General features: G+C 39.8%; 1 protein-coding gene across 5 annotated transcripts in view; it reads right to left on the reverse strand.

Annotated features, from left to right (window-relative positions):
- The window catches only part of FGF1 (fibroblast growth factor 1), a 144,853-nt gene extending 136,764 nt beyond the window's left edge, over positions 1-8,089 (reverse strand). For 2 of the 5 annotated variants that reach the window (XM_072630629.1, XM_072630628.1), the window contains exon 1: positions 7,767-8,083. The gene's annotated coding sequence lies outside the window, so the exon portion shown is untranslated. The other 3 variants (XM_072630626.1, XM_072630627.1, XM_072630630.1) reach the window with 3 other exon arrangements.
- Positions 8,090-23,379: the final 15,290 nt, after the last annotated feature.

Consider the following 23,379-nt stretch of genomic DNA (forward strand, 5'->3'; position numbering starts at 1 on the left):
GTAATTCTAGACTCATCTGACACACAGCAAGACCAGAGAAGGGGAGCAAGAGGCCAAGCGGACTGAGGAACAGGCAGTCACCAGGCACCAGTGGTGCCTGCTCCCACAAGCGTTTTGTTTTTTTTTTATTTTGTAACGTGGTTTGTCTTAGGGCATATGGCCCAGCTGAATGGACCACTGGCCTCAGCTGAGCAGCCTCCTGTTTATTTTGAGGCTTTGGTCACCAAGGAAACAGCAGGTCATAGCTCAGAAAAGCTTCTCTGAAATCAACAAATCACAGGATGAAAGAGAGCTAGCTGTTTTCTTTTCACTTTCAGATCTATCATCTGGCCAGTGAGCACGTGCATAGAGGTGTCCATCTGTCTGTCTGTCTGCTTTTGTTGCTAAACCTCAAGGGAATAGGGTAATATTAAGCAAATAGCAACCCCCCAGATCAGCCTCCAGAAGACATGGGGTCAGGTCTGAGAGCACATTTCAATCATCCCTTACCTGAATCCACAAGTGAATTATCACAAAAAACTCTAGTTGTCGAGTTTGTCGAAATGGCAAGTGTGTCAGAAAAAAGTAGGAGCCTCTCCAGTGAGCACCTACAAAGTAGTGGGTGCCTTGCTAAAGTCCACCTGAATAGAAGGGCATGTGTGGGAGGCTGCCTGTCCCAGAATAAGCCATTGACAGGAAGGTGAGAGAAGAGACCCTGATGAAAGACACTGGTTGAGGAGGTAGCCTTGGAAAGGCTAAATGGAAATGTGGTTAGCAGTCTTCTGTAATTAGGGAGGTTCTGTCCTCCTCAGGGAAATCTAAGGCCTGCTGTGTGCATCTTTTATTTGTTTTGGCCTGTAAGCTATTCCCTGCATACAGCACATCATCTCCCATGTCTATGCCTTCGCATAAGTGATTCTTCCATGCTTGGAACACACTCTTTCCTCCCCTCAGACTTGAAGAATCCCTAGCTTTCTTCAAAGTGAAGCTAGAGTACCTTCCTACAGGAGGCCTCTCAAAGATCCCTTTTCCTTCAATTCATAGCATTCTCTTTTCTATTTGCATAAGATTTAGCATTTCCTTACTGGGGAGCATGTTGTATTCCCACCCAACTCTCCAATGTAAGTTTCTTGAGAGCAGGGATTGTTTTATATTTTGATCTTTCTTTACATCATCGGTGCCTCACAGGCATAGTGACTTTGTATATAGTAGGAACTTAATAAATGCTTTTTCTATTTAATTATAAGAGCACATGTGCTCACCTAGTCAGCTACCCTGTTTCTGATTCATTCAAGTTATAGACTGACCTGTCAGAACTAGAAAGCATTCCTATCCCATCCCTGACTCATGTGGGCAGCTGTCAGGACCAGAGTGGCTTTAGGGAGAAACTTATTATCCTGTATGAAGGAATATCAGAATTCCTCATGGCAGATGCAAGGAGAAACTACCCTTCTGAATCTAGAAAAGAAGGCTCAGTCTCTTTTATTAGCACTGGGAGGTTCAAAAATTCTGAGGCTCAGTTAGTAGTAATAGCTTCACCTGAAAAGGCATTCCATCATAACGGAGCCAGGTTTTATAAAATGGAACTCTTGGTTCAGTTGCATTTCTACATATCACAAGATCATCTGGAAAATGAGTGGGTTGAACTGGATGATAATAGATACTCATAATAATTACCTAGACAACGCATGCCCATCTGATTCATCTCAAAGAGACTGCACTGTTTTTGTTTAATTTTCTTGTGCTCTGATTTTTAGGATTTCATGAGGAAGGAACTCTAATAATCTTTAATAAAATAATACAATATTTTAATTCAAAGGTATCTTATGCATAATCCAACCCTTTTTACCACTAAGGCAAGGTTAAAACCTCCTTTTTACAGCTAAGGAAAGCTGAGGCCCAACAAGTGAAGAAACTTGTGCAGGGTCGTGCAGCTATCATGTAATATAGACTCAGAATAGAAACTCCTGTTTTCTCATTTCCCAGCTTTTGGGTTTTAACCATGACAACATTTGCCTGACCATCCTGGATAAGAGTTTTGTTATTATTCAATTGTTTCAGTCCTGTCCAACTTTTCATACCCCCATTTGGGGTTTTCTCGGGAAAGATACAGGAATGGTTTGCCGTTTCTTTTTCCAGCTCATTTTACAGATGAGGGAACTGAGGCAAACAGGGTGAAATGACCACCTAGTTGCCCAGTAATTGTGTTTACTATATCACTTTTGTTATTTTTTTAATATTTAATGTGCCTGAAAATGTAGCATGGCATAGAAAGTAGAATTTTGTCTTGGAGCCAGGAAGATCTGTGTTCAGATCCTGCCTTTGATCCCTACTAGCTGTTCCTTCCCTTTCCTTCTCAGTACCTCAGTCAGATAATACTCTGTAAGTTGCAGAGGAAGTGCTGATTTGCTTTGGAATACAGAGTTTGTCCGTCCAGGAGCTCCCTACACCAGTGAAATTATATGGGTATGTTGTGATATCAGCTGGAAGCCAATGCAGAAATGTAGACACTGGTCAAGCCAATATGAAGGAGACAGGATTCTTATTTGTATGATCGGTATTCAGAAGTGTCATTTTATGAACTGGCTTCAAACTGCAATGAGTGCCCAGCTGATAAGAACATAGATTTACAAGCAAAAGGGATTTTGGAAGTCCAACCCATTCATTTCACAAATGAGAAAAGTAAAGTCAAAGAAGTGATTTACCCAAGGTCATCCAGGTTATTAGCAACAGAGCTGGTGATCAAACTCAGATCTGGTGATTCCAAGTTCAACACTCTTTTTGCGATATTCTATGTGGTTCATTGAGATATTAAGTATAGAATGACTAGCGAATCATTGAAATGAAAAAATGTTTTCACTTTGATGTTCCTTAGTCTCCATTTTTATTTCAGCCAGGTCCGTGTATTAATTTTTTAAGGATGAATGATGAAAGAAGTGTCTTCATGAGCAAAACATAGATCCATTAAGTAACTAAAATCAGGATGAAAATGATCCTCTGACAACTCACTATAATAGTATTCACGAAAGAAGAATTTGGTTCATTCTAGGATAAGAGGTAGGGAACCTGCAGCCTCAAGATCACATGGCCTTCTAGGTCCTTGAGTGTGGTCTTTTGACTGAGTTCAAGTTTTATAGAACAAATCTTTTTATTAAAGGGATTTGTTCTATGAAGTTTGGGTTCATTCAGAGGGTCACACTTGAGGACCTAGAGGGTCACATGTGGCCTCAAGGCTGCAGATTCCCCACCTCTGTTCTGGGATCATCTATGACAAGCAGGGGGGACTTTAGGAAATATCAAAAGTGGCCTCTTCCATAAAGTCAGCATGTATTCCTTAGCAAGTGTTATAATGAAGCAGCAGTAGACCAATGCTTGTACTAACTACTTTTTAAGCATCTGGTCCAAAAAATACCAAAGATGCTATTTGGAACACAGAAATTCCAGATTCCCTCAGAGTCTATCCAGACCTTAAGGACATTTACAGTGATTAAGAATTGAGTTTTCCCCTATTTATCCTTAAGGAAATCAGTGGAAGAGAGAAAAGGACATATTTGGGGGGGAAGCAAAAGGCCTTCATTTCTTCCCTCATTCTGGGAAAATGCTTAGCTGAGGAGCACCCAGATTTTCTCTTACAGAAAATGACTCTGGAGATATTCTGCCAGAACCTTGAGAAAGGTAGAAGGAAAAGCTCTGTTTTGAGTTGTTCTGTGGTTAGTGCATCTGAAAACCAGTTCTAGAAATATCCCTTTTTCTCTGAACCATCATGAAAAAGCTAAGCACTAGGTTGAGTTGAGTTTAACAGGGAAATCTTTTTCATTTCCTTTTCATCCACAATTCCTCCCATTCCTCCACTGCTCTTCCCTTTCCTCAGTCATCACTTTTTTACTTTGGGCATCCTAAGTTTAAGGTGGCTTCTGTTCCTTGATTCCAGAGATTGACTTTTTGCAGTTGCCTTAAATTTCTCTTTTCTGTCGACATGTAAACAGCTAACTGCTGGAAATGCAAACCAGACACCCTGCATTTTCTTAATAAAATAATTTGGGCTTATTCTGATGCAACACATTTACATGCACATTAGACAGACCTTTAATTTCATCTTCAAGCTCCCACGAGCCACACAGGCAAACAAATCCCAGACAGACAAATTAGTCAAAATGAAAAACCAGGTGGTTGGTCCCTTCTCAAAGAATCTACCTTGCATGGGTTATTTATACACAGATTCATATATAGCATTAACTGAAGAGAAAGTGATGATATTCTAAAAATCAGCCACATGACTAAGGGGGGTGGATAGTCCCTGAGGATAATGTATACCACCCTAAGACGATGTGACAGCTGTGAAAATAATATTATCAGCAATCTGTTTGCTGTTATTGGTTCTGAATGCTATGGCTCCCTGGTAGCATGAAAACTTGGACAAATACACAACTCTTCAGGGTCAAAGGATCATAGATGTAAAGCTGGAATATCCTGTAGAGGTCAGCTCGTCAAAGAGAGGTTGTTGACATGCATCGTAACTATCTATAGCACAAGAAGTAGAAATGAGAATTTCAGAGATTATCTGCTTACTGGCAGTATATAGGAATACCTCAACAAAGATGTTTCGGTGGGAATGAGCAAGTAATCCAAATGAGTGGGAGTTGCAGGAAGACAGGGTTAGATTTGTCTTGAGGAGAAATATCCTAACAATTAAAGCTGTCCAAAAGCACAATGGCCTACTTGGGGAGGTGGGAGAGTCTCCACTCACCAAAGGTCTTCAGGTAGAAGCTGAATGACCACTTGTTGGATATGTTGTAGAAGGAATTTTTGTTCAGGTAGGGGTTAGACTGGATGGCTTCTGAGCTTCCTTCCAACTTGGAGATCCTATGATTCTATAAACCTTAAAGACCAGAATCTGGTCACTTTCCCAACCCTATAAACCACTCTATGAGGAAGGGTTGCCAGTTTTGGTCTTACCTCGGGCAATAGGGGCAAAGACACTGTGGATAACTCTTTGGTGACAGCTAGCAAACACAGAGCCCCATCACTAATGATGCGTGTGGCCAGTGGCGCCTGAGGCCCATCCTCAAGCAATGTTTGAGAAAAGACCACCTTAGTTATTAGCAAGTAAATAGACACTCAGATTTCCATTGGTAGGGGACCCCTCCTTGGAAGATGCACCCTGGACACATTTTGCTGCTTCTGTGTGGGGCAATGTTCCTGGGGCAGTGGTTGTACCCAGCTTCAGAGAAGCTGTAGGATACTTCCTGCCACTTGGATGAGTGACCCAGGATGAGTGACCACCTTGTGGAGACCACTGGGAATGCAGTTCTCAGATGAGGATGAGGAAAATCATCTCAGGAATTTCAAAGTTTTCTTTTCCTTTAAGACCCATAATTTGAGCTGCTTGTTTTATATAATCAGGAAGTAGGAAACATCAGGGGTAAGCTCTGGGTAAGCAAATAAAGAATGGAAAAGGGAATGGAAAAGCTTCATAGAAACCTAGAAACGCAAGGACTTTTAATAACTCATCCAAGCTGACCTCCCTAAACCATTCAGGGCCAATGTCTGCCAGTAAATCAAAAAACATTTGTTGACTGTCTACCTCAATGTTGGGTAAGAATGCTGAAACACAGACACCATGAAGCATGACTTGAGCCCCCATGCTTATAGTCTCCCCAGGGACAGAGTACTAACATACACGAAATTACAAGAAAACAAGTGTCCAGCTATATAGTCTGGGCAGAAGGAGTTCAGAAAAGACAGAGGACTCTGAGGGCTGGAGCACATTTAGAAAGCTTAATGGAAGAGGTAGAATTAAGTCTAGGTCCTATGGATAGGACACAGATGGGATTAAGGGACTGGGATGGGTACTTGGCATACATGGAAGTGGAGGGTGATGTGAAGAATTGGAAAAGGCATGAACATGGGGGTAGGGATGAGAGGGATGGGTGGAAGAAATTGAGCAGATCTGCCTGTACTTTTTTGTTTTAAATTTTGTCCTGTCCTGTGATTTCATCAGTGTAGGGAACTCCTTCCACAGAAGTCAATGGGCTTCTGTCTATACCTTTTAATCTCAGAGAGCAGTCTGGGGCATGCAGGACTTAAGTGATTTGCCCCCATGGTTACACTACTAGCTTATGTCAGTAATGAGACTTGAACCAAGGTCCCCCTGGCGAGAAGGCCAGGTCTCTACCTACTGTGTCATACTACTGTGCTCCCATTCTTCTTTGATGCCTCTCTTTCCTAATTTTGAGATTTTCAGGGATGAAAATTCAATTATTTCTTGTAATAACCTGTTGTAACCTTCAAGGATCATCCTCATGGGCCATCTTTATCTAGAATGTAAACTGATTATACCTCTCCTTCACATGGTGCGAAGTGGGGCGGTAGGGGAAGAAGAAGATGCTCTGGGGCAATTCTAGATGACCAGGTAAAGTCATACACAGAACTACTAGTATGCTGTGCCCATTAGGATTTTGACAACCAATAGTCAACATGGAAATCACTTGTCCAAAGCTTAAATGGAAGTCCTACTAAAGAGGGGCTATTTAATAAAATAACTCTTGAATAGAATCCCAGTTAGTGGAGGGTTTAATGGACTCCCACAGTAAGTCATTCCATTTTCTCCATCAGAACTAGAACTGTTTTCCATCTGCATGAGAACAAGAACATGGTCCAAATGGTTCAAATCCAGTCTATTTCATTTACTAGCTATGTGATCTTGAGTAATCTGTTTAATCTCTTTAAATGGGCCTAAGATCTGTAGCACTTCAACTCATAGGTTTGTTGGGAAGTTCAGATGAGATCATAGAACTAAAGATGTGGAGCTGAGAAAGATTTCAGAAACCCCTCATCTGACGGATAAGGGACCTGAGACTCAGAGGGGTTAAATGAACGTGTCTGAGGTTTCAAAGGAAATAAGCATCAAAGGTTAGATTTAAACCTAGCCTTTTATTTCCAGAGACAACACTCTTTTCACTGAACCTGATGCATGTTTAATGCTATTTAAACCTTCAAGTGCCATGTAAATGTCAGCTACTATTATTTTTAAAAATAAAGAATTGAAACCATAACAACAATAAAGGAATCCACATCAAAATCTGGGCTAGTCCACATGTTAATAGGCATAAACACATATGAAACCATGGATATACAGAAATGTGTTTCTCTGTCATGTGTGCAAACCCCTCCTGCAGTTTACTGAACAATTTCCCCCCAATGGATAGCCTTTCTTGTTCCTTTCTCAGCCAAAGGAAGACATCTTTAGAGCTGATAAAAAGAAATATAGCTTACAGGCCATGCAGGTGGGAGGTGGGGGCGGGGAGGTTCTATCTATCCATTCACTCTCTTTTGTCCAGACACTAAGGAGACAAATGGCAGCGTTTTATTTATTCCTCATTTCCTGCAGGGCTTTTTAAGAGCAGGCACTATCTCCCCTGTAATGGGATTGAGTTTAATGATTTCCTCGGAAATGGCTTCTCCTGTATAAGCAAAGGTAATTCAATTGGCAGGAAGAACCTCCCCCTTCAGGAATCACAGCTCTTAGATACAGGCTCTTCTGAGAGCAGGGGAGCCTCAGGATGCTGGAATCAAAAAGTCAAGGGCTTTCGCTGTCCATCCCATGCCATATGTTCAGGATTATGTACAATTATAATAGAATGGGAGAAAAAGCACTGGCTGCCACAGGCACAGGGATCAAGGAGGGAAAGGGAGAGGGTGGGTTTTGGAAACCTTTACATTTGGGAAAGGAACTAGGAAAGGCTGGGCTTCAGGAGTCCTAGATCCTCAGGGGGCCATACACTCACCTCCTTCCTCTGGCTCTGACGTACTTTCAGGGTCCACTTCTGTATCAGGCACAAGAGCAGGGCCGCTAAGCTGTGGGAGGAAGGGAGTCACCACTCACAATCGGGAGGAGGGAGTTCCCTTAAATAAAGAGCCTCTCTCAGCCTCCTGAGGTTAGGGACTGAGTGGTCCACTTGCCCTCTCTCACACAGGTTCCCTCTCTAGCTGTAAATAGGGCTCATGAGGAAAAATACTCAGCGCTCCCAGGAGGAATGCTGAGTGTAATACCACACCCCGTTCCAATATCTGATGGAGCTCCTGGGTGGGGGGGCCAGTACGGTGGACGATGGGAGCTGAGTTAATTGTAAAGGCCACAGTGGAAAGGCCCTGACAAAGTGTGGATGACGTCAGGGAGCCCACTGAGGACGCTGAAGGACAAGCACTTGGGTATTTGTTTTTCCCCTTCATGTGATCTTATTTTTGGAGTAGACAGAGGAGCTATTTGGAGGCTGGAAATCAGCCAGATGAAAAGACAAGCATCTCACAAAGACTGCCTCCCTTCTCTCTGCATTATTTCAGGTTCCCTGCCTGGAAAGCCTCCACTCTAGAACTCTCTATTGCCTAGCTGTGGCATGGAAGTAATTGCAGTTATGGCAGGTGAAAAACTAATTCTGGGAAGCTGAACCAGGCTAGAAAGCCTTCAGGATGGAGTTGCATGTGTGCTATTTGAAGACTGGCCAGATATTGGGAGAGAGAGACAGAGAGAGGAAGGAAGAAAGAAGGGAAAGGAGGAAGGAAAGGAGGAAGAGAGGAAGGAAAGAAGGAAGGAAAACAGTCAGGAAGGAAGGAAGGAAAGAAGGAAGGAAGGAAGGAAGGAAGGAAGGAAGGAAGGAAGGAAGGAAGGAAGGAAGGAAGGAAGGAAGGAAGGAAGGAAGGAAGGAAAAAAGGGAGGGAGGGCATTTATTAAGCACTCCCCATATGATATGCTGGGTATAGTGCTCACCTGGGGAAATAAAACCAAGCAAACAACATAGTCCCTGCCCTCAAGGAGATTATGTTTTAATGAGAAAACAATGTATAAAAGGGAGTGAAGGGGGAGAAGAGGAACGGTACTGAAGTTGGAGCCCAGTAGCTAGTAAAGAAGTCCAAAGAGTGAGTCTAATTAAAGACTGAAGTAAGCATTGTCTGCAGTTCCTCAAGAAATGGTGGGATCCAGAAAGGAGCATTGATAGGTCTGCACAAGAGGAAGAACTTTCAAGTTTCTGTAACCCTTGAAATCAGATTGCAATCTATGGCAGTGGACGCAAGACTTACTGATGAAATTACGTTTACTATATTGACAACCTTCCTGGGTGGAAGGTAGAATTATAGCGTTTTAGAGTTCACCTTGGGAGTCATCTAGCCCAATTCATACCCCCCAAAAATAATCCCCACTACAATATACCCAATAACGTGATCATCCAGCTTCCAAGTTCAGACCACCAGTGTAGAGGCAGAGTCCATTACCTCTAAGGCAGCCCATTTTACTCTGGGATAGATCTAATCATTGGGAAACTCTAATTGTTAGTGTGAGGTTCTAAACCTAGAAAGGAGCCTTCATTCAGTATGATATTTTTAAAGCATCCTTCTAGAGAAGGAATCTTAATTTACCATTATTTTATGTTAATATTTTTTTTTCCTTACCCATACTCACCAATAGAATTCAGCCTAGTAGTAAAACGAATGAAATCAGAAGTTCTCCCACTCACTCAGCATGTAAGCAAGTGAATAGGAACCAAGATCCCTACTGAAAATTATATCCATTCCATCATTATCCCCTTTACACGTTGAGACAAGACTCAGACTACCAGCAAATTGTTCCACCCTGGAGACAACTTGGTGACACAGTAGATGGAGAGCTGGGCCTAGAGACAGAGAGACATGAGTTGAAATCCAGCCTCAGACACTTATTAGCTGTGTGACCCTGGGCAAGTCACTTAACCTCTCTCTGCCTCACTTTTCTTGGCTGTAAAATGGGAATAACATCTATATGTTATATAAATACATATCTCCCCAGTTTGTGGTGAAGATCAAATGAGATAATATTTGAAAAGTGCTTGCCCAGAAGTTTGACCTCTTCCCTACTTTCAGCCCCTGAGCTTGTCCGGCGGGATTCATAGTTGATGATAATAATTGTTAACATTTATATAGCACTTACTGTATGACAGATACTGTGCTAAACACTTTACAATAATTATTATTGAAGAGTTAATTTCACCTATTTGACCAGTTTATTTTTCACCTATTCTTCCTTTCTAAATATGAATTGGGAGTATTTAAAACCTCACTGTTGAGAAGTTGAATGTGGTATAATTATGATGACCAATCTTGGCTCCCTCCTTGTGCAGGAGATATGGAGGATTGTGGGTATGTAATGTTGTGTACATCGTTGAGCATGGAGCTGTGTTGGTCTGTTTTTCTTTGTCACAAGGGGAGGCTCATGGTTGATGGGGAGGGCAGAGACTGGAAGGAGAAAAAGGATATCTGGAAATGTAATGTGAAAAAACAAAAGGCATTGATAATTTTGTTTAACCCACGGTTGAATCAGGTCTGTGATTTTATTGCCATGACTCTTCCTCTAAATTAAATTCTTAACTTTCTGGGCTAAAAGAGAAGAGGAAGAAATTAGGACGCTTTTCTATCCTTCCCCTCTTAGGCAGCAATTTTATATTCAAGATGAATTATCAACGAGATCCATTAGCCTTGGCGTTTATTTCCTAAAAGGAAGTCACTCTGCAAATTTATACACAGAAGGGGCTGGTCGGGGCCAAGCTCAGCTCTCAGCAGAAGCTGAATTGCTTGTTCCCTCTCTCCAGCAGAGGCCAAGAAGGAGGATTTCAACAGCTTGTCAAACACTGGCCCCTGCAGTCAGTCAGGCTGCATTACCATGAGACAATCTACTCCCTGAAAAGCATGCTGAGCATTACTTCAAGGGCATCTGTAAGGTACCATGAAGGCCCTGAAAAAAAATTGAATTTAGCATACAGGCAGCAGAATAATAATGAGTGAAATCTTGTCAAGAGCAAATTGTTTTTGGAATAGACTTTTTGTCCTTGGGCTTCTTTGACATTCCAACGAATTTGTGATCTCATCCATGTGGGCTCTCAAAAAAACAAAACTCTTACCTCCATCCTGTCAAACCCACCTGTTATTATCCTCTGTCTCACAGGAACATAGATTTAAAGCTCCAGGGGTCCTTAAAGACCATCAAATCCAACTCTTTCATTTTATAAATGAGGAAACTGAGGCAGAGAGGTTAAGTGAATTGCCCAGTCACAAAGCTATTAAGTGTCTGAGGCTGTTCAAACCCAGAACTCTATCCCCTATGTTACCTAGAGCCCAATGGTTATAGAATGAAGTCAATTAATGCCTCATTCTATGACAGTTTCATTCTTGTCCTCCAGTAAATGCTATACCAGGAGACCACTGAACATATACAGAGACCTTCCTTTAAACCTCTTGGCATTTTGCAGCTACCAGTAAAGTGTGGAGGCTGTCCAAAAGTTATATCTTACTCTTGTTAGGTGACCAGATTGCCCCCTTTTCTGGACAAAATCATGCATTAGCACTAGAAGAATATTTATATTAAGAAGACAGACTTTTAATTCAGGAAAAAGGTTAAAAGTCATTAAAAGCACTACACTGTTTCCCAAAGGTGATTAAAAGGAGTTTGTGTTGGCATTATACAACCAAACATAGTGTCATTTGAGAACCACCAAGTCACCTGCTCAGAAATATCTCCTTCATTTCATATCTAGTTATTCTACTTGACCTAACATTCTCACCATGGGAGTCACTAATGGTAACAATGTCTCCAGAAGGCCACCGTTAAAATATCCATATGCTGCCTGAGAGTAGCCTTATAATACTTTCCCATTCTCTTTAGTTTAATTTTATTTTTAATTTGTGGAATAAAATAAGCATTATAATAAAAAAAGTGAAACTGCAAATTTATTATGTACAATAGATTTTGTGTCATTCCTTTTAAATATGTAATTTGCTATTCCTTTTAAATATATACTAAAGTTATCATGTAAATTAATTTTTTTCTTCCCTTTCCTCTCCCCACCCTAGATATGGCTACCATTAGACACCAATAGGTAGATATGTAAAATTATTCTGTACATACTTCCATTCATCTGTTCTTTCTCTGGATGCAGACGGCATCTTTCTTCATATATCCTTTACAGTTAATTTGGATATTTATAATAGTCAAAATGACTTATTAGCTCAAAGTTGTTCTTAAAGCAAAATTACTGTTACTGTATACAATGTTCTCTTGGTTCTTCTCATTTCACTTCATTATTTCATGTAAGTCTTTCCATGATTTTCTAAGATCATTGAACTCATCATTTCTTATAGTACAGTAGTATTATATCTCAATCATATACCACAACTTGTTTAGGAGTTAAAAGATAGACATTCCAAATAGAAAATGGAACCACTAAGCTATATGTAAGAATTCCTGCAGGCTACATATTGACTTAGAAAATCACATATTAATGTGTTTTATCGTATTTTTATTTATTTTGTTAAATACTTCCAAATACATTTTATGTGTTCCTACCACATGTGGGAGTGTTGTAGGTGGCATGTGGACCCTGTTGTATGTTTGACACCTCCAATCTAGGTAGTTCCATATTTTACAGATAAAGAAACTGAGACCTGGAGAGATTAGTCTCAGTAGGAATAGTAACAATTATTGACAGGTAGCATAGTTTGGTGGATAGAGGGAATCATGAGAATCTGAGTTCAAGCTGTGCTTCTGATACCCACTTACTACATGACAATGAAAAAGTCACTTAAAGTTTCAATATCTCCAGGCAGTTTTCTAAAATTGTAATTATAAGTGAGTCAGAAGGATATTCTACCATGGGGAGCTCACTATGCAAATGAAATTTGTTATCCCTGTTTTATAGATAAGGAAACTGAAATCCTTAAAAGTTAACTGACTTGCCCAAGTTCACATGCGTATAATGTATCTGAGCCAGGATTCTAACTCAGACCTTCATACTCCAAGTCTAATGCCTTTGCCACTATGCTGTGTTCACTGAAGAATCTAACTGGTACTTTGAAAATTAGGTGGTGCAGTGGATAGAGTGCTAGGCCTGAAGTCAGAAACATTCAATTTCCTGAGTTCAAATCCAGTCTCAGACACTTGCCAGTTGTGTGACACTGAGCAAGTCACTTAACCCTGTTTGCCTCAGTTCCTCATCTGTAAAATGAGCTGGAGAGGGAAATGGCAAACCATTCCAGTATCTTTGCCAAGAAAACCCCAAATGGGGTCATGAAGAGTTGGACACGACTTAAAAACAACAAACCTAAGTAGCTTGTTTTAGTTTGGGACTTGAGTTGAAACAGGGAGAAAGTTAATTTTATACCTCCCTTACATTCCAACCCCACCTCCCCAAAGTGGGGCAAAAATTCCTTTCTCTCTCTCTCTGTCTCTCTTTCTCTCTCTGCCTATATCTGTCTGTATCTCACTGCCTCTCTTGCAATCTGTCTGTGTCTATCTCTGTCTCTTTCTCTGTCTGCTGTCTATCTCTATCCCTCTCTCCTCCCCCCGCCTCTCTCTGTCTTTCTCTCTCTTAAGAAGTTAAATGATTCCTTTCCCTGACCTAATTGACCTTGCCCAGTGCAGTACACAAGGGATGGAGTATCAGCTAACCAAGAGAAAAACAAGGTGAGCAGCACCAGTGGCCCTGATCAATCTCTTCCTTTCTCCACAGTGACACACAATGTCATAAACATGGACTGTATTTTTTTCTGGGAAAAAAGGAGCCAGGAGAGGGTTTTTGAAGTCTTGTTCCTCTCCACCACTGGAGCAAACCCTAGAGCTTCCGACTCTCAGGGCTTTGTAACAACAGGACCACTGAAAGGAAGTTTTGAGCTAGGACTAGTTCTCAGAAATACTGAGGAGTCCACAAGGTTTGGGTTTGTGGCCTTTTCCTTTGAGGGCCCAATAAATATTCTGCCCAGAGCATTCATCTGGCTTCATTTGGCCACCAGAGTCCTCACTGTGGCATCCCACCCACAGCTAAACAGGAACCCATTCTTGGAAGGTTTCCTTCCCCTTCTACACATCAAAATGAACCTACCCTTGCTTTCTACTAAGCTAGCTATTTTTTTTCAGACAGAATTTTTATTAGAAATTAGAGATGTATTAGAAATTTAGTAAGTAAATTTATTAGAAATTAAAATTTTAAATTTATTAGAAATTTAGTTGCTACCCCTTCCCCCAAAAGGGGGAAATATAGAACTGAATTCCAGCTAAAACAAGAAATTCCAAGGGGTTCAGGAGAGTGATTAACCTGGAGTTGGGATGAACTGAGTTCAAATTCTGCCCCCAACATTTACTAATTGCGACAAGACTTCTCACCTCTCCCAACCTCTTCTGCATGGCTTCAGTGGAGATGCTAATAATAGCACCTGCCTCACAAGGATTCCCTCTCTTCATTATTTCCTTTCCATGTTGTATACAGCTTGTTTGTATATATTTGTTTGCATGTTGTTTTCCCCATTAGATTGTGAGAACCTTGAGGGCAGGGACTGTCTTTTGCCATTTTTTTTTTAGTCTACAACCCTTTACACAGTGCCAGCCATATAACAGGCGCTTAATGCTTATTAATTGATCGACTCAAAGTCATTTTGAGGATTCAATGAGAACAAAACCAAAGAATTGTGCAAACTTGAAAGTATTACGTAAATGCTAGCTATTATTATTGTTGTGGTTGGAATTATCACAAGAACTAATGAAATAATTATAGTAACTATTTGATTTGATTCATCATGTCTATTCATGGACCCCTAAAGTGCTGTTGTCACTGTTCTGTTTTGTTTTTTGGAACTATAGTTTTAGTCATTTTGCATATTGTTATTCTAATTTTGCTCATCTGTTTGTGAACCACTTTGGATAAATCCTTTGTATTCTTAATACTTCTCATTTTATATGGCACTACCTTATTTTGTTACATGAGCTGCAGCTGTGGTGTACTGGAAAGAACACTGAGTGAGAAACCAAGAGCTCTGGGTTCATAATCCCAGCTGGGGTGTTCTCCACCAGATAGATGCATGGTCGTGAATGCATATTATTGTGCCATAAGAAATTACGACTGTGAAAAATAATTCCTAAATGAAAAAACTTATATGAAAGAATGCAGAATCAGAACATTATGTGTATTGCATTAAAAAGAAAAAAGTAACAGAATCTAAAAAAAATACTGATAGGAAAAAACCAAGAGAGATGGAAACAGCCAGAATATTTTTGTCATTATTTTGTTGAAGTTAATATAAACATTTCAAACAAGTCATAAATAATTTCCAGTTTATCATTTTATATACAAATGATTTTTATTTCATTTGTTTATGTGGATGATTTTGTAGATCGTTATTCAATTAAAATTGTTTTAATATTGGAAACAAATTCAATAAAGGGAGTCTAGGAAAAAATGTTAACATCAAAATGATAAAATGAGAGGGTGGAATAGATGACCTCCAAAGTTCCTTTAATGAGCTTTGAGACTTTATGAATTCAACCCTGATTGAGGAGGGCAGTGGAGGAGGACCAGAACTGTGGTTTCACACTGAAACTCTGTGTCTTAAAAGACAGGTCTTGAACCTTCCTGGATTTGAGGATAGCTCTCCGTTCACTACCATTGGCTACCTCTCCAACACTGATAGACCATAATTTCCCAGTCACTAGACCTGTCAATTGTTCACTGGTTTTAACTCTTACAAATAAGGCAGTCATAAATGTGTTTATCAAGGTAATTTTTTTTTCCCTTTGAATTCCTTCTTAGGATACAATCCCCACACTGTGATTGTCATTTCAAAGGGTCTGGGAAGTTTTACAACCCACATCGTATGGTGCCTGATACACATATCAGTGCCAAGTTATTAATGGGTGCTGCTAATGGGTTAACATACCATTTCTCTTAGGTACCATATTTTCATTCTATTTAGGCTCTCCTAGAAGTGACTGGTGAACCCACAGAAGTAACTGGTAGGAATTTCAGATGCTATTCTAAGCCTCTGGGGAAGATATTTTTAGTCAAGCAGCCTTTCTGTATCCAAAGGATCACAGCACACTAGTGAGTGCTGTCTCCAGACCTATTCCGAGGTGCTGCTGACAGGCTCATAAATTTAAAGCTTCATGGGACCTTAAAGGTCTTTGAACCCACTTCTCACCTCCTATCCCTCCATTACTCAGTTTATAGATGAGGAAACTGAGGCACAGAGAGCTTAAGTGATTTGCCCAGAGCTAGTAAGTATCTAAGGTGAGATTTGAACCCAGGTCTTCCAAACTCCAGGCGTATGACTGTATCCATTACATTATGTTGCCTTAGGGTCACTTCCTACTATCAGGTCCCAGAACCTGGGAAAGATTCTTCACTATGATTTGCAAAGGCAGAACCTAAAAACTGTGAGGCAAGGCAACAGAGCAATATATTCCAGTGGGTGGAAAGCAATAAAGCAATACCAGGGCGGGGGGAGGCGGGGGGGGGGGGGGGGGGGGCGGGACGGCGGGGAGTCATTCAGAGCTTAGGCTCATGTAGAAGATCAGGTCTGAGAAGGATTAACTCAAACACAAAGGCTCAGTTGAGCAATCTTTGGGGCAAGTTACACAAACTGGGAAAGAAATGCCTTGCTTGGATGAAATCAAACCCATTTGGATGCCTCATTCCCCAGACTCTTGCTTAGCCTTAGACCAGTCTGCCTTTTTTTGTTGTTCTGAACCTAGAACACCTGTTTTGCGTAAGATCATGCTTACATGTTTTTTCCCTTCACCATATTAAACCTTCCCTGATTCCCCCTGCAGGTAGTTTTCTCAGATTTCACAGTAGGGTTGTTTTGAATCTGTTACTACAGTTAGGAAGGCAGGTTAGCTCTCCCATGGTCAGGAAAGTAGTAGATGCCACCAGAGACCCTAAGAAGTACACAAGCCTCTCTCTCATTATGAGGTTGCCTGTGGTAAGCTCATAAAAGAAGGAAGAGCCAGACTCTTTGGTGCAGTGTTTAGGCCGGCCCATTATCCTGTGATCCATTATAGTTAAGAGACAGAGTGCCAGGTGAAACCTCACTATGGTAGAGCAGTGTAGTTCTAGGGAGTCTGCTTACCTGGATGGTTTTCTCCATGTGTCTGGGTTTGTGTTCTACTGTGTTGTGTATGCCTGGCATACCATGGACCACTTGAGGTTTTAGCCAAAAACTACACCAAAAAACTGGGCAAAGATGACTCTGTGTTCCAAAGTCTGATGGCTGGGTTCTTGACTACGCCTTTAACCACATTCAAACTTTGAATGCTGGGTGCTAGAGCAGGCTCAACCTCCCAAATAGCTATGACTCTGATTGATAAGCTTGTGCCTTTGGTAGTCTTTTGCAGGAAACTGGCACAAATTCTTATCTGCCTTTGCTAATTATAGGCATGTATAAAGTGTACATACATAGATTGAGGTATAATTTTTTTCATTTTATTTTTCTTGCTTTTTTTGCAACATATGGAAATACTGTTTTGCATTATTTCACATGTACAGTTGATAAAATAGTGCTTGCTTTCGCAAGGGTGGGGGGAAGCAGAAGGGAGAGAACTTAGAATTCAAAAAAGATTTTTAAAGTGTTAAAAATAAAAAATAATAATTTTCTTTTTTAAGAAATAATGTATGCATACAAAAACAGTTATGCTAAGCCCTTCAGGGGAAAGAATAATGATAATACTTGTTCCACACATTTAATACTGACTTGTAGTGTAACTTTCAGTGTTAATCAACTAAATTACCTTCTATTTTGTTTCCAAAATGGAATCACCATGGTGAGGTTGAAGAGTTCATTGTAAATGGAATAACTGCCACCAACAATGATCACAAATACACAGTGATAAGAAACTTGTGTGAAGCCAAAAGGAAGCGCTGTGTGGTGACAAATGAAAGAATAGAATGGGGCACGTCCTACCCTTAATGGGATATATACAGCTAATATTGTACATTGATGATTAGTCTTCCCGTAGGATGGGTTAATGCTGGGGTAGTTCAAATTGGATATGTGATAGTAATCACTGTATACTATCCAATAATTGGATATGTGATAGTAATCAACATATCTTATCCAATAAGGTATTCCATTTGATAAACTTGATAAAATGGTGGAGTTCACTGAAAAAAATAACTTGAATATTCTAAGAACATATTGAAAAAAGAAGTCAATACTGGTGTGAGTCAGACAGAATTGCAGGAAAAATGCTGGACCTCCTAAATGAGATCCATGATCACTTGAAAGAGTTTAGCCTTACCATCCACACAGAAAAAACTAGTTTCCCTAAGTGAAGATAGTAGATGAGTATGTTTATTATCCAGACTGTGACATCTAGCTGAATCAGCACATCAGTATATATATTCTGAATATTCACTGCATAGGAGCAAGGAGGAAAAGTAGAGCAGGTTGGATGATCTTGGGAAAATTGCAAGTTTCTTTGAATGACTCCAAACTTTTCCCTGAAACAAAGCCCCATCTTTTAAAAACCAATATTCTTCTAGTTGTATGTCTGTGAGTAGGAGAACATTAGTCCCTAGTACAGTTGAGAATACCTAAAGGGCAACAAAAAGGTACATGATGGTTGTGAATAGACTATAACATATTTCAAATAAGGAATTACATAGGAGAAGAGACATACACTTTTAAAATAATAGAGATGTTTGCTATCTACTTCTTGAGAAAGAACTGATAAAGTCTGAATACAGATCAAAGCATATTTTTAAAAAAACTTTTCTTGGTTTGTTTTGGTCTGTATTCCCTTTTGCAACATGGATAATATGAAAATATGTTTTATATGACTACATATGTATAAGCTATATTAAAGTGCTTGGGTTCTAAAGGAGGGGGAGGAGAGAGAGGGAAGGAGAGAATTTGGGACTCAAAAATTATTTTTAAAATGTTAAAAATTGTTTTTACATGTAATTGAGAAAATAAAAACATTCTTTAAAAAAGAAAAAAGAATGCCCAAAGAGTTATAAAACTGCACATACTCTTTGATCTAGCAATAATAGCACTACTAGATCTGCATCCCAAAGAGATTATAAAAAAGGGAAAAGAACCCGCATGTACAAAAATAATCATAGCAGCTCTTTTTGTGGTGATAAAGTTTTGGAAATTGAAGGGATGCTCATCAACTGGAGAATGGCTGAAGTTGTGGCATATGTGGTATACCAGGTTGTGGTATATGAATGTAATGGAATACTATTGTTCTGAAAGAAATGATAAGCAGGTAGATTTCAGAAAAACCTGGAAACACTTACATGAACTAAAGCTGAGTGAAGTGAGAAGAACCAAGAGAACACTGTACACAGTAACAATAAAATTGTGTGATGACCAACTTTGATTGACTTAACTCTTCTCAGCAATGTAAATGATCTAAGACAAGTCCAAAAGATTTGTGATGTAAAATGCAATCCACATTCGGAGAATGAACTATGGAATCTGAACACAGTTGGGAGGATACTCTTTTCTCTCTCTTTTTTGTTGCTTTCTTTCTCTTGGTTTTTCCTTTCTGTTCTGATGCTTCTTTCATAACACAACTAATGTGGAAGTATTTTTAATATGATTGTAAATGTATAGCCTATTTCAGATTGCACGCCATCTTGGGAATGGGGAGAGGAGGGAGAGGAAAAATTTAGAACTCAAAATAATATAAAAATGAATGTTGAAAATGAAAACTAAATAAATATTTTTCAAAAAAGAAAAGTATTTTAAAACTAAAAAAATAAATCAAATAGGTTTTTTGTTGATACCTTTTATTTTTATGTCACCTATATTTCCCCTTACATCAACTCTCAGACAGCCATGACTTATAACAAAGAGGTTTTTTTTTGAAAAGGAAAAATTCAGTAACATCAATCAATACATCAAAAAGTCTGATGTTATATGCAGTGTTCATAGACTAAGGACTCAGCAGAAGAGCAAAGGGAAACTGTCTTTCTATATCCCTTCTTTGTAGCTAAGCTTCATTAGAATTAACAGCATTTGGTTTGAGTTGTTTCATAGTGATTTCGTTTGTTATAGTCATTGTTTATATTATTTTCCTGGCTCTGCTTCCTTTACTTTGTTTCAGTTGTACTTTGTTTCCAATTCTTTGCTACCATAAAAAGTGTTGCTATAAATATTTTGGCATATATGGAGCCTTTCTTTTCATCATTGACATTAATGTTGTGTTTCTGTGTATATGTACGTGTATATGTGTGTTAAGCAATAGAATCTCTGGGTGAAAAGATAATGAATATTTTATTTACTTCATTTACATAATTTCAAATTGAGAAGTAGTGTGAATTAGTCCCAATAAAGGGACCCCATTCCTTGACTCAATGAAATAAGCACCACTCACTACAGCAATCTGAATGAAAATTATGTCTGGAATTTTTAAAATGAGGAAGAAACTTGATCATTTTCCCCTACCTGTGCAACATTAGGCAAGTCACTTAACCTCACTGGACCTCTCAGTTTCTTCATTTATAAAATAAGGGATCAGATGAAATGACCTCTGAAGTCCTTGCCACCTTTAGATGGCTGATCCTATCCTTTCACTTCAGATGAATGACTATGTGAGAAATCAGCATCCACGGTAGGGAAGGGGTAAAAGAGGAAACTCATACACAAATCTTGTGTATCCAAAAGAGATTTTTTTTTTACCACTTACTGGAAAGAAGGATAGAGAGGTGACCCAGTGGATAGAGCATTGAGCTTAGAATCAGGAGAACTCATCTTCCTGAGTCCAAATCTGGCCTCAGACACTAGCTATGTGACCTTAGATGAGTCACTTAACCCTGTTTGCCTCAGTTTCCTCACCTATAAAATAGACTGGAGAAGGAAATGGCAAACCACTCCAGTGTCTGTGCTAAGAAAACTTCAAAATAGGGTCACAAGAAGTCAGACATGACTGAAACAACTGAACAACAACTGGAAAGAGGAGGAATGCTTCAGTATTCCAAGGCTGCAGCTAGAGCAGGGAGATGGAAGCGAGGTGGCAAGTGATGGCACTTCTTGATCAGCATGGTGGTGTGGCAGCTCCTAAGTGAAGGAGGGGTAGGGCAGCTCCAGAAATGCCTACCCAGCCTTCTCCCTTTTTTACAGGGAAAGTCCCATCTGTGATACATATGTTCCGTTGCTTTTCAGGGTCTCCAGCAGGATGATTAATGCAGAAGCAACATGTTATCTGTTACCCCTGCCCCCAGATGTATGTCTTAGAATTTTTAAGTGTAATAATTGGAAGAGAGAGAAAATAAAGTGGTGAGAAAATCTGATACATCCCACGGCTGATTTGGAGCCTGTTCTCATATAGAAGTGTGTTCTTCATGGCCTTGGCTGAATCTCTGAGATACTTACCCCTGCACAGGTGGTCATGAGCTCCTACAAAGAAGAAAGAGTCAAAGCTGTTTGTGGCCAGTATTTTGATTTCATTCTTAGTGCTACTACTAAACTAGGCCCTGAACTCTAAAACATGCCATAGAAGCAATAAGTGGGTTAACATTCACACAGAGAATTGTGTCCAGTACTTCAGAGACTGGGCTGTCTAGCATCCATGAGATGACGCAACAGGCATTTTTCCCGTACTAGAATAGGCCCTAATAAATGGTATAAAAGGACGGGAGGGATAAAATAAGCATTTTTTAAGCCTCTTCTGTATGCCAGGCACTGTGCTAAGTGCTTTTATAAATATTACCTCATTTGAACCTCATCTGGTAGACAGGTGCTACTATTATGCCCATTTTGTATTTGAGTAGATTAAGGCAGAGAGAGGGTAAATGACTTGTGTAGGGTCACACAGCTAGTACGTGTCTGAGGCCAGATTTGGACTCATGCGGATAAGCCTTTCTGACTCCAGGCCTGGCACTCTATTCACCTACTAAATTCTAAAAGATGTCAAGTCAGCAAGTATGACTAACTACTAACTAAGTTCCAGGCACTGTACTAAACTCCACAGATTCAAAGAAAGGCCAAAACAATCCCTGTTCTCAAGTAGCTTACAATGTAATAGGGAGACACAACATGAAATAACCATGCATAAACAAGCAGGATAAATTGAAGACAAACTCAGAAGGCAGGCACTAAGAAGGACTAGGAAAGGATTCTTGCAGAAGGTGTGATTTTAGCTGGGATTAGGAGGAAGCTAGCCTTAAAATAAGGATGGTAAAGGAAATATGACTTGGGGGAAAATGAGTCAATCGTGCATCAAGAATAGTAGAACGGCCTTCATGCTCCACTATTATTCACCCAATGTAAAGCGAACTTAAGGAAGGCTCCCAGCACTTTAGATGGACATTGTGGGTCAGATTATTGGAGGAAATGGACTAGACTCAAACAGGAAGTGCAGACATGGATGGATTTCAATCTGCATTGTTGCAGAAGGGTAGTGTCAAGCTCAAGTAGAAATGGGGACCACTAAATTGTACATAAGGATCCCAGCAGATTGAATAGTGAATTAGAAAAGCACATATGTTCATGAATTTCTTTTTTTAAAAAAAGTTAATACATCAACACATTAAAAAATCAGATAGAAACTACATTTTAATCTGGTTCAGGAAGCACTCAGGGGTGCTGCAGGCCACAGATTCATGTGTTTAACACCTCTGCTGTAGAGAATACCTTATTTAATGAAATCCTAGATTCATTACATTGGAATATAAGAAAAATCAGTATAAAAAGAATTAAGTGATGTACCATATTCCCAATCCTCATGCTAAACTATCCTTTAAAAACAGGGATTCCTTTTTTCTTAGCATTGATGCATAAGGTAGCATGTCTGGAAATCTGTTACAAAATAGGAGAAGAATTTAATCTCAACTGTGGATGGCTTTAAGATGTTAATTAGAACAGAATTTGTGTTTTTTATAACACTGTATAAAAAGACCAAACTCATAGAGGATATTTAAAAGATAAGCTCAATTCTTTCCCTTTGACTCCTTCCACAAGATGTGACAATGTAGGCCCCTTCCAGGGCTTCAAAGGATAAAGAAAGCCTTTCTTTATACAAGATGAGACAGACACATTTTACCACCCATTAGTAAACCCATGGAATATTTTCTCTTTGTTAGCGAGTGTTTCCTGACCTCAGTTTAGAGAACTAGGCTTAATGGTAGCTGTGCCTTAGATTACATAGATTGCCATTCCTTCCAATAACTCAAAGTCCTTTTGTAGGCTGTATCTTTTTTTACCTGCTGTGAAGAAGAGAGAAAGAATTTGTATTGTTTCTTTTTCTTATTATTCCCATTAAAGAGAGAAAGAGAGAGAGAGAGAGAGAGACAGAGACAGAGACAGAGACAGAAAGAGAGGGAGAGAAAGAGAGAGAGAGAAAGGGAGAGAGAGAGAGACAGAGATAGAAAGAGAGGGAGAGAGAGAGAGAGAGAGAGAAAGGGAGAGAGAAAGAGAGAGAGACAGAGACAGAAAGAGAGAGAGGAAGAGAAAGAGAGAGAGAGAGAAAGGGAGAGAGAAAGAGAGACAGAGACAGAGAGAGAGACAGAAAGAGAGAGAGAGAGAGAAAGGGAGAGAGAAAGAGAGATAGAAACAGAAAGAGAGAGAGAGGGAGAGAGAGAGAAAGAGAGACAGAGACAGAAA

Source organism: Notamacropus eugenii, chromosome 1 (genome assembly GCF_028372415.1).
Source record: "Notamacropus eugenii isolate mMacEug1 chromosome 1, mMacEug1.pri_v2, whole genome shotgun sequence".
NCBI classification, from domain to species: domain Eukaryota; kingdom Metazoa; phylum Chordata; class Mammalia; order Diprotodontia; family Macropodidae; genus Notamacropus; species Notamacropus eugenii.